A 12,581-nucleotide genomic window follows, 5' to 3' on the forward strand; every position below is an offset into this window, starting at 1 on the left:
ATGCATAAATATTTATGACTTACGGCGAGCATGCCAATGCCGTTCAGGACACGCCAATAATGCCTAAGGCGACCCTCACCTCTGGTGTTGTCCGGTCTGTACTGAACCCACCTACAATTCTGAGGCAGAGGTAACATCATAACTCAGTTATATTATATTAAATACTTAATTTAGTAAATAAACAAAGGACTATTGCAGAAAATAAAAAAAATTATACCTCTCAACAAGCGGAAACCGACGGGCATCAAATCCATTCGGACGTAGCAGGGGAATACGGTGGTAGGCCCATGACAATAGCAGACTAACGCAACCACCCAGGTTGTGTGCACCATGCTCCGTGGTGCGGCACATCTGGCGGTACATCCAAGCCAATACAGCCGATCCCCATGACAACCTCCCACATGCATCGAGGTCCTCCAGCAGGGGGAGCCACCTAATGTGCACCCGAGAGTCAGATGCATCTGGGAATAGAATACCCCCTATCAGCTGCATAATGTAGCCTTTCGTGTACCTCAGGAGGCGCTCCTCAGTGGCGTCCTGCTCCAGCTCTCTGCAGACAGTGTTCAGGAACCAAGTCAGCTTGACAGTCCACTTTGTCTGTGACTGTCGGTCCTCTGCACCAGGCACAACACCCAGTAACTACTGACAAAAGTCCTCAATAGTCCGTCCCTGGTGGTTCTGCTCCCAACTATCTATGCACCCGCTCACAGGATCACCATCGATCCTGAGTCCCAGCTGATAAGCCACATCCTGTAGCGTGATGGTCATCTCCCTGCATGCTAGATGAAAGGTGTCGGACTCAGGCCTCTACCTTTCTATCAATGCCGAGATGAGTGGCCAGTCATGCTCGAACTCAACCATGCAGGCCACAAACTCAAACCCGGCTTGTCTGAGATATGGCCTAATCGCCTCCGGTGGCCTCGTCATCAAATTCTGCCTGGTGCGTAAGATCCGAGGCACCTACCAAACGAAACATAATATTAAAAACAAAACAAAAAAACAGCGTCAACTCTAAATAGCACAAGTTCACTGTTTTAAAATTAAAGACAGATAAATGACAAGGATATCATCATACTAATAAACCCCATTTTTAGGGTTTATCTTGTGCTTAATTTAGGGGATTTTATGACCTTTTACCCCACATTTATTCAATGAAATAGCATGGATTCATGATTGTCTCCTAATTTGTGCTTAAGTGTGAAAACATGCTTTTTAGGCCCTTAATTGCTAATTTTGATTCACCTTTGATTCCACTAAATGCCTTGATATGTTTGTTAGTGAATTCAGATTGGAAAGGCTAAGAATGGATCAAAGAGGTGGAGAGAAAAAGCATGCAAGTGGAGAACTCATGAAGAAACAAGGATTTGGGATGCTGAGATCGACGCGCACGCGTGAAACGATGAGGTCGCATGGCGACGCGTACGCATACATGACGCGTACTCGTGGATAGAAATTCATCAAGCGACGTGTACGTGTGACCCACGCGCACGTGTCGGAGCTCGCACGTGACCCACTTAAAGTGAATCCGCTCGGGGCGATTTCTGGGCTTCCCAGGCACAAATCCAGCTCATCTCTGATGCTATTTAACCCAAGGATTGAAGATGAATCAACACACATTAGACATTATATCACATTAGTTTAATTTAGTTTAGTTTTGGAGGGAAAGTTAGTTTCTAGAGAGAGAAGCTCTCTCTTCTCTCTAGAATTAGGATTAGGTTTAGGTTAATTCCTTAGATCTAGATCTACTTCTTCTCTTGCTTCAATTTTCCTTTTGCTTTATGAATTCTTATGTAGATCTCTATTTCTCTTTCAATGCAATTTATGATTTTCATGTCTTTTCATGTTGATTTGGTTTTCTATTATTGATCTCTTGCCATTGTAGTTAGATCTCTCTTTAATTCTTGCAATTCATGTTGTTTACCTTTATTGCCTTCTATGTGTTTGTTGAAATGCCTCTTTTAGTTATAAGTTAGATTTTGTTCCTCTTAGCCTAGGTAGAGTAATTGGTGACTCTTGAGTTATCAAACTCCTTTGTTGATTGATAATTAGAAGTTGCTAATTAACTTGAATGCCACTAAAGCTAGTCTTTCATTATGATTAGGCTAGGACTTCTGGAATCAAGTTAATTCATTCACTTGACTTTCCTTCATAGTTAGAGGTTAACTAAGTGGGAGCAATGGACAATTCTCATCACAATTAAGGAGGATAATGAGGATAGGACTTCTAATTCTCATACCTTGCCAAGAGCTTCCTTAAATGTTAGTTTATTTCTTTTGCCATTTATATTTCTTGTTTCTTATCTCAAAAACCCCAAAAGATACTTCATAGCCAATAATTGAACACTTCATTGCAATTCCTAGGGAGAACGACCCAAGGTTTGAATACTTCGGTTATTTTTATAGGGGTTTGTACTTGTGACAACCAAATGTTTGATGTGAGGAATTGTTTGTTGGTTTAGAACTATGCTTACAACGAGATTTCTTTAAGAAATTCTTGACCAACGACAATTTCTCATTCATCAAATTGGCGCCGTTGCCGGGAAGTTGCAATGGTGTTATGTTATTGGTTATTGTATATATGTGAATATTGTGAATAGCTTGATTTTTGGATTGCTTGTTAGTTTTTGCTAGTTTTAGGACTTTGTTTCATTATTTCTTATTAGCTTTTGTTTCTATTTTCTCTTGCTACTATGAATTCTCACCTTGGCTATGAGTTTGGTTCTAACTATATTGTAGAAAATGGAAGCTTCAATGAGAACGTGCATCAAGGATGGGACAATCAAAGGTGGGAGGAGCCATATGCATATGATCAATCCTATTGGAAACAACCCCCACCAATGCACTATGAAGAAGAGCCATTCTATGATGTATATCAATCTAATGGTTATGGTGAATCTCCTTGTGACTTTCAAGAACCACCACCATATGCCTATGAGCTATATCCTCAACATAGCCCTCAACTATAGTCACAAGCCCTTTTCCACCAAACACTTCCATATGATCCTAACCCATATACACCATACCAACCACCTTTCGAGCCATATGAGCCACATATAGAACCACCACCATTCCAACCTCAATACTTCCAAGAATCGCCTCTTCTATACCATGACCAAGATGAGCCACCTCCAATGTAAACAAATTTTCAACCTCAAGATGAATTCTATCTCCTACCACAACCCTCCATGGAAGAATATCAATGTCTATCTCTCAAGGAAACCATGGATCGGCTTCAAGCAACCGTCCGTCAAAAGTTAGATGCATGGGACTCATACCACATGTCCATGGATGATTGCGAGAGAGCAATCGAAGAGGGTAGTTTGAAGGAGATTGTAGAATCTCAACTTGAGAATAATAGATTGGAGTGTGTTGAGCAACAAGAAAAATAAATGGAGAACATGTAACCACCACATCCTTACTATGATGAACCACCTTCCTATTATGAACCCTTCCTCTAAGATAATGAGCTCTCTCATCCACCCCAACCTCCAATAGATGACATCCTTGGTGTTCTTCTTCAAAGGCAAGATGAGATGAAAAGGGATGCACAACAATTCACGGCCGCCTTGGACGAGGTGGTAAATCGGTTAGCATCCCAATGCTTGGGAACCCAAAGTACTCCCATGGCTACATGTGAAGAATCCAAGGAAGAGCATAGCATGAAGGAGAGATTGAAAACTCCGGTGGGAATGAGGGAAGTTGCTTTGTGTTGGAACAATTGGAGGAAGCTATAATTGTTGAAGAAAAGGAAGAAGTGGTTGAAGACTTAGGAGATGCGGAACCTCATGGGAACCTAGAGTTGAAGAAAATCCCTCCAAGATGATTGAATTAGATGCTAAGGGGGAATGTGCACAACCTCCAAGGCATATTCCATATGAATAATTGGACGGGATAGAGCAAGAATTGAGTTCCCTTGGTGATGAAGATCAAGCATCAAGTCTTAGTGATGAAGAATCCTTTGAGCATGAAGAACCTTCTCCCGGTGAGATTGAAAGTGTTGTGGAGGTAAACTTATCTCATCCTCCCAATTATGATTTGAGTAAGAGAAAATGCTTAGATAAAATTGTTGAACAAAGGATTACATTTGAGGAATCTTGTGAAGAGGTGGAAGTCCTTAGAAGAAGAAGGACGGGAATTGGATACGCTTTGTCAAGATCCTTGGAAGCCTCTTTACCTAGGTTGTCATCTGCTCCTTCACTTGAGTGGGTAAAATTCATCTTTATTAGCTTTATTGTCCCACTTGAGTATGGCTTGCTTGAAACGGATGGTCAACTTAGGATGCTTTGCGGGATGAAGCGTAAGAGAAAGATGTTTCGTGGTTGGCGTTGTAAATCAAGGCTCATTATGGTTGATACATCAAAAATGAAATATAAAGGTTGGAATAGTGCTCAACTAGATGGGTCTAGGAGGATTGTTGTGCACTTCATTGAGAATTCATCTTGCTTGCCACCCGGATGGACTAATAATGATCAACTTCAAGACGGGTGTCAAAATAAAGTATGGGATCCTGGATCGCACAAGGAGAATCAAATTTGGGAGCCCATGATTTGTGAAGAATTCCATCAAAGCTTGAAGGCATTAATTTTGAAGAATGGAGCTTATTGGAGATTCAAGCATTGGTGGATGTTCAAGGATAGCTTCAAGCACAAGCCACCTTGATGAGGAGCTCCCTATAAGTCCAACTTAAGGACAATAAACAAAAGTGCTAGGTGGGAGACACCCCACCATGGTAAAATCTTTTCATTTTCTCTTTTGTACATATTAGTAGAATTAGTTTAAATTTCATGTTTGATTAGTTTGTTGAGTTTATTTGGTAGTTTAGTATGTTGAATAAGGTTTTAAGGTGTTTTGGTAGCTGTTTGGAGGTTTGGAATGCTTGGCTTGGTGCAAAAACATGAAAAATTTTGAAAAACAGAGCATCAACCCACGCGCATGCGTCACCCACGCGTACGCGTGGATGCAAAAATTTCACCTCCAAGCCATTTTCCCGAGAGTTGTGCCTGCATCGCGCGAACATTGTGCCTGAGGCACAAAGTCAACCCACGCGTGTGCGTACCTCACATGTACGCGTCGTCTCTCTGGTTTGCTATGCACTCGTACGTGTAACCCACGCGTACGCGTCGCGTCCATTTCACCTCAATCCACGTGCACGCATGACAGACGCGTACGCGTGGATGCCCTTCCTTCACTAAACTTATTTTTTCATCCTCTTCTCATTCCTTTCCTTCTTCTTTCTTCTTCCCTTCTCCTATCCCTCATCTAACACTTCCAAACACCATTTGTAACCACTTCTTTTAGTTAGTTAGTTAACTAGTTGTTTAATTAGTTAAATTTTCATTTTATTTTCTCTTTTTTATACTAAGTGTTAGATTATTAATCTTGTTTACTGTTCATTGCTGCTAATCATTGATAAGATGTTATTTTAATATCATTGTTGTTTATCATCTTTGTTGGACTCCTTGATTAAGGTTATATTTTGCTACTTGATTTTGAGTTCTTCATGCTTAATTTTGTAAATACCAAGTGAATGAGAATTGCCCTCAAGCACTCTAAGTCTTTTTTTGAATTACATGATTTGGCCACCATGTGATTTGAATTCTTTTCTTTGATTAGGCAATTTCTTGATATTTGATGTTGTGCATTTACCTTAATGCATTGTGCTTCTTGATCATATGCATCCATATGTTATATATTTGGCTTGAATGCTTTCATGCTTCTTTATTGCCTGCTTGGTTGTTTTAGCCTACAAGTTTAGAGTATTTCAAGCACACTAGAATGAGTGAAGTGTATGCTTCTTTGTGTAAATTGTGGCAAGGCTTTTTATGCTAGTGTGCGTGTGTTCTAAACCGCGCAATTTAAGACCCACACACTTATTTTCCATTAATATCACATTAATTCACTCGCCCCATTCTAGTGATTTACCTCATTCCAACAATTTACACTTCCTTGCTTTTGTATTCTCTTATCTTATGGTGTTATATTTTGTTTTTCATGACTCTTGCACCACAAGCAAAAATGGAAGCGGAAGAAAGAACACGCAGCAACCGGTTGATCCACCAGCTGGAAGTGGCAATTCGAAGAGTCGCCGTACCCCCTTGCTCATCTTTGAGTGCATCGAGGACGGTGCAAACTTTTAAGTGTGGAGAGGTCGTCCGACCAGTCGGCGTTTTTGGGTGACAAGTTTCTATTCCCAACACTTTTGCATTTCATTTTTAGGTCTTTTAGAATTTTTAGTTTTATTTTCTAAATTTTGCATATGTATACATAATAAGTTTAGTCAAAATAATAAAATTTTTCAAGAAAATTATCTATAGGGCATTGACATTCCAATTGATTTGAGTGAAAACTTTTCATTGAACTTGCTTGAATTATATATATATTGGAACATGTTTTGAGCTAAGAACACATAACCTTGTGAGATTTGAGCCTTAATTGCGTGGTTACATCTTATAACCACTTATTTTCCTTCTTGTGTGCATTGTTCTCTTTCTATGATTGTAATCTTTGATTTGTTTGATTCTATATGTCCATTATTCCATGTATACATGCATTTACAAGATTGAGGACATCATTTCATTAGCTCACTCACCCAAATAGCCTACCTTTTATCTTCCATTGTTAGCCAATTTGAGCCTATGATTAACCCACTTGTTCATAATTTTAGCACATTACAAGCCTTAAAGCGAAAAATAATAAATGTCCTTAATTTGGATCTTTGATTAGCTTACGCTAGTATGTGTGTGTCATTCAAGTGTGGGAAAACATGGGACATTAGTTGAGAGAAAAGGGTGTTTTTGTTTTGTATTTCTATATTTGGGAATTAGGTACATACTCATGTGTTAATTAAATGTAAAACCATATGCATTGATGCTCTTGTATATATTTTAGTTTGAAAAAAAAAAAGAAAAAAATGAATGATAAAGAAAAAGAAAATATATATATATATATATATATATATATATATATATATATGAAAAACAAAAGAAAAGAAAAAAATAGAAAGAAAAGAGAAAGAAAAAAAGAAAGAAATAAAAAGGGGACAAAATGCCCCAAAGTGAAGCAATAACAATCAATGCATATGAGTTGTGATCAAGAAAAGAATGCATGAGTCTGTGAAAAGTGAAGAATGGGTAGTTAGGTTAGCTTTGAAATTGTATAGGATGTCATAGGTTAGGTAGGAAGTCTAAGCTTATCAAGGATTCAAATTTCAAGTCCACTTGACCAAATATGCATCCTACTTTGACCCTAGCCCCATTACAACCTATGAAAAGACCTTATGATAATTGTATGCATGCACGAAATATTTGTTGATTGTTAGAAGAAGAACAAATCTTGGAAAGCATGATTAGGGGAGAATTGAGAGAATCAACCCTAAACACTTGAGTGACTAGAGCGGATACACATCCGGTGAGGGTTCGATTGCTCAATTACATGTTTTCACCTATGATCATCTCTTCTTGCAAGTTTATAAAAATATTTAATAACTCAATTCAATTGTGGATTAGATTTGCTATTGCCTTAGCTCTTGTGCCTATATAAGTTCTCTTGGGAATTGATTTATTTTGACTAAGTAGTTGCATTCATTTAGATAGTTGCATATGGATAGGTTGCATTCAGTAGTTGTTACATTGAATAAATGTTGATACCCTTTGTTTCCTTCTTGATTTAGCATGAGGACATGCTATGGTTTAAGTGTGGGGAGGTTGATAAACTCCATTTTTAAGGTTTATCTTGTGTTTAATTTAGGGGATTTTATGACCTTTTACCCACATTTATTTAATGAAATAGCATGTTTCATGATTGTCTCCTAATTTGTGCTTAAGTGTGAAAACATGTCTTTTAGGCCCTTAATTGCTAATTTTGATTCACCTTTGATTCCACTAGATACCTTGATATGTTTGTTAGTGAATTCAGATTGGAAAGGCTAGGAATGGATCAAAGGGGTGGAGAGGAAAAGCATGCAAGTGGAGAACTCATGAAGAAACAAGAATTTGGGATGCTAATATCGACGCGCACGTGCAGCAGACGCGCACGCGTGAAATGATGAGGTCGCATGGCGACGCATACGCGTACATGACGCGTACGCGTGGATAGCAATTCGTCAAGCGACGCGCATGTGTGACCCACGCGCACGCGTCGGAGCTTGCACGTGACCCACTTAAAGTGAATCCGCTGGGGGCGATTTATGGGCTTCCTAATCCCAAATCCAGCTCATCTCTGATGCTATTCAACCCAAGGATTGAAGGGGAATCAACACACATTAGACATTACATCACATTATTTTAGTTTAGTTTAGTTTTGGAGGAAAAGTTAGTTTCTAGAGAGAGAAGCTCTCTCTTCTCTCTAGAATTAGGATTAGGTTTAGGTTAATTCCTTAGATCTAGATCTACTTCTTCTCTTGCTTCAATTTTTATTTTGCTTTATGAATTCTTATGTAGATCTCTATTTCTCTTTCAATGCAATTTATGATTTCCATGTCTTTTCATGTTGATTTGGTTTTCTATTATTAATCTCTTGCCATTGTAGTTAGATCTCTCTTTAATTCTTGCAATTCATGTTGTTTACCTTTATTGCCTTCTATGTGTTTGTTGAAATGCCGCTTTTAGTTATGAGTTAGATTTTGTTCCTCTTGGCCTAGGTAGAGTAATTGGTGACTCTTGAGTTATCAAACTCCTTTGTTGATTGATAATTAGAAGTTTCTAATTAACTTGAATGCCACTAAAGCTAGTCTTTCATTATGATTAGGCTAGGACTTGTGGAATCAAGTTAATTCATCCACTTGACTTTCCTTCATAGTTAGAGGTTAACTAAGTGGGAGTAATGGACAATTCTCATCACAATTGAGGAGGATAATGAGGATAGGACTTCTAATTCTCATACCTTGCTAAGAGCTTCCTTAATTGTTAGCTTATTTCTTTTGCAATTTATATTTCTTATTTATTATCTCAAAAACCCCAAAAGTTACTTCATAGCTAATAATTGAACACTTCATTGCAATTCCTAGGGAGAACGACCCGAGGTTTGAATACTTCGGTTATTTTTATAGGGGTTTGTACTTGTGACAACCAAATGTTTGATGTGAGAAATTTTTTGTTGGTTTAGAACTATGCTTACACCGAGATTTCTTTAAGAAATTCTTTACCAACGACAATTTCTCATTCATCACATACCACTCGATCAAGTCTGCTAGCAATGTGTGTAAAAGCCACACTTAATCAACCAGTTAATTAAGTGATTATATTGTCCAAATTAGATTCTGAAAAGTTATAGCGAGAATTTGAGGATTTAAATGTGATTTTTGGACTCAGTAGGTCTTTCCGAGTCAGAAAATGTATTTTCTGCAAAAAACTGTGAAAAACTGTGAATCGGCAGTTGAACCGGTTCAAGTTTGCCCGATGCTATGCGAGAAAAAGTGGAAACAGTCAAAAACTTTAGAAAAATATTAGAAGTTGAAAACTGGGCGTTAATTTTAAAGGTTTGGCCCGAAGTTAGGCCAAACGGGCTAAAAATGCTAACGGGTTGGACCGGGTTCATGTTGGGCCCAAGCTCAACATATAAAAGGTTCATTTAGTTAACCAAACCAGCCACAACACCATTAAACACACATACATCAGAAATTGGAAGGGGAGAAGAGGAAGAAGCTATTCATATATCTCTTCTTTTCGCGATATCTCGAGCTACGGTACTCCAATTTGCGTGCCGTCAGCGGTTACGTGTTCCTTGTGAAGAGCTCTACAAAACTCATATAAGAAACTGGTATGGAAAGCTCGAAATACTCTCAGTTCTTCTCTCCAAAATTTCGAGTTTTTAGGGCTTTGGGTTAAATGAGTTTTTATGATTTTGGATGTTTAGGTTTGCTCTAATCCTTGCTTAGCATTTGATTTTTGCTATCAAATCTGTTGAAAAAGGTAAAAGACATTAAACCCTTGTGATTTTATGTTTAAATGAAACCCTAGGTTGATTTGTGATGGTTTATGCATATATAGTTTGATTATTGTGACTTGGGAAGCTATTGGAACTTATTTGTGCTTATTGGAGTGGAATTGAAAGCTTGGATTGTGGTTGGGAGCTTGATTGTGCTAAATTAGAATTTTTGGTTCATATAGGAAATCGGCAAAGTTTTGGTTTCCTCTATGTAGTATATAATATTCATGGACACTTAGGCAAGTGACCCATAGGATAGGTTTGAATTTAAATGGATGTTGAGTTGTTAAATGATGGTATGTGGTGATTTATGATGAATTAATGATTGTTGAGTTTGATTATGATGAATGATGATAATATGATAATGATGATTGATTGTGTAAATTGAAAAGGCATGGTGATGATATAGGTGATGTTGAAATTGATGATTTGGTAGTGTGGTTGTAAAAATGTGATATATTGATGTTGATGTTGAAGATGATGAGATGTGAATGGAAATATGGTAAGTTTGGTGTAATGTGATATAAAGGGTGATATTTAGTAAAAATTAGAGTTTGGGATGGTTTGGTATTGTTTTGGTTGGTTTGAGATATGAAAGTTGGAAAATTTGGTAATTTGGGAACATTTGGTAAAAGTGAATTTTTGGTGAACTTTGTCTGATCATAACTTTTGCCTCGGTTTTCAAAATCTGATGAAACTTATCTAGAATTAAAGATCTTTGCAAATCCCTTTAATCGATATAAAGTTTGTGAAATTTAGAATTTTGTAGAGGAAGTTATGATCATTCAAAGATGGTGTTGAAAATCTGAAATTCTGCAAAGTTGCAGAATTTCAGGATTTCTGATATGTGCGCACGCACAGCCTTGTGCGCACGCACAACCCTACGAAAATCTTATTCTGTGCGGACGCACAGACCTGTGCGTACGCACAGGCAGGAAAGGGCTCTCTGCTTGCAGCGTTAGCACAACTTGTGCGCGCGCACATCAATGAAGAATTGCGACCTGTGCGTACGCACAGCCCTGTGCGCACGCACAAGTTGGGAAGGGTCGTCTGTTGGGGACGCTAGCACACCCTGTGCGAGTGAACAGACTTTACAAATTTTAGTACCTGTGCACACGCACACCCCTGTGCGTGCGCACACTTTCAAAATCTTCCTGGGCATCGCACACCCCGGTGCATATGCACACGCCCTGTTTCTCAAATTTTTCTTTGTTTTCAACTATTCTACCTTCCCAACAAGGTTGTAAGCTTCTCTAACACCATTTTTGGTCTCTTGGGCCTAGTTTTGGATACTTAACACATGGGAAAGAATTTAATGGCTTTAAATGATATTATTTGAAAAACTTAGAAGATGGAGGCCTAGGTTTCGGGTGTACTGGAGATGGTTTGATGTTATGTGACGAATGATTGATGTATGAGATGAGAATTGAGGAATTGTTGAGTTCAAAATGGAAATGTGAATTGACAGTAGTTGAGATGAGTCGAAGACTCGAAAGGGTGATGAGGAATCACTGTTATATTGAAAATGTTTTTTGAAAAACCACTGAACTACTATTTTATATTGAGATTATGAGACACTATGCGCTCGGCAGGGACATGTGGTTGGATCCCGCCTGTCGAGCTAGCGGCGGCAGCGTAAGGGCGGTGGTTCGTCCCGCTTGCGCTGAGATGCGAGGTCAGTGGCAAGAGTATCCCGCTCGCATCCCTTCGGATCAATAGAGTGTGCAGGCGCAAAATCCTGGACAGTGATCCGAGCACTATATCTCGGGGGTTCCATTGATGATTCCGAAGGGCGACATCTCTATGGAGATGTGTCGGGTTGGCAGTTGAACTGATAATGTGATATCACAGCCAGTAGGACAGATATTCATCATATGCATTTTCTATCTGTTTGTATGGTTTGACTACTTGTAATAGTTTGCCTAATTGTATAACATGCCTATCTGCTGTTTGAATTAATTGCCTTACATGCCAATACTTGTGTTTTACTTGCATTGTATATTATCTGTGTTTTCTATTAGGATTGAGGAGGTTCGGAAGGAGGTGGTGATGGAATCGCATGGAAGATCGGTTGGTGAAGGCTGTGGGACAGCAGTGTTTGATTAGAATAGAAATTCCTTAAGATAGAATACCCTGTTTAGTTATGCTAAGGTTTATATAATTATGCTTATCTGTTATAGTATGCCTTAAGAATGAATCTTGTGATGGATATGAAGTCTAGGATTGCCTTCGGCGTCCCGGGGTCTTATATCCTACATCACTGGGCACTGTTACCATACTGAGAACCTCCGATTCTCATATCATATTTATGTTGTGTTTTTCAAATGCAGGTCGCAACCCACCTCAGTGAGTTGTCTAGTTGGTGACAGAAGTGGAGGATCCGGATATTTTTTTGAATCTTTTTGACTTATTTTGTATATGTCTCTCACTTTTGTATTTTGTTTTGCCTAGAGGCTTGCATTTGAGAGGACAAAACTTGTATAAACTGTTTTTACTGTTTGGATTCATATATGGGTTGTATATGACTAGTCGGCTCAAACTTCGCCAGCCGTGGCTAGTTTCTTATGATATTATATACTTATCTTTTATTACCTTATACCTGTTTCTTGTGCCTTAAGTTAGACGTTTCGTTAGTACGTTTTGCGCTTTTGAAATCCT

This window comes from Arachis ipaensis, chromosome B2 (assembly GCF_059453495.1).
Source record: "Arachis ipaensis isolate K30076 ecotype BB chromosome B2, ASM5945349v1, whole genome shotgun sequence".
NCBI lineage: Eukaryota > Viridiplantae > Streptophyta > Magnoliopsida > Fabales > Fabaceae > Arachis > Arachis ipaensis.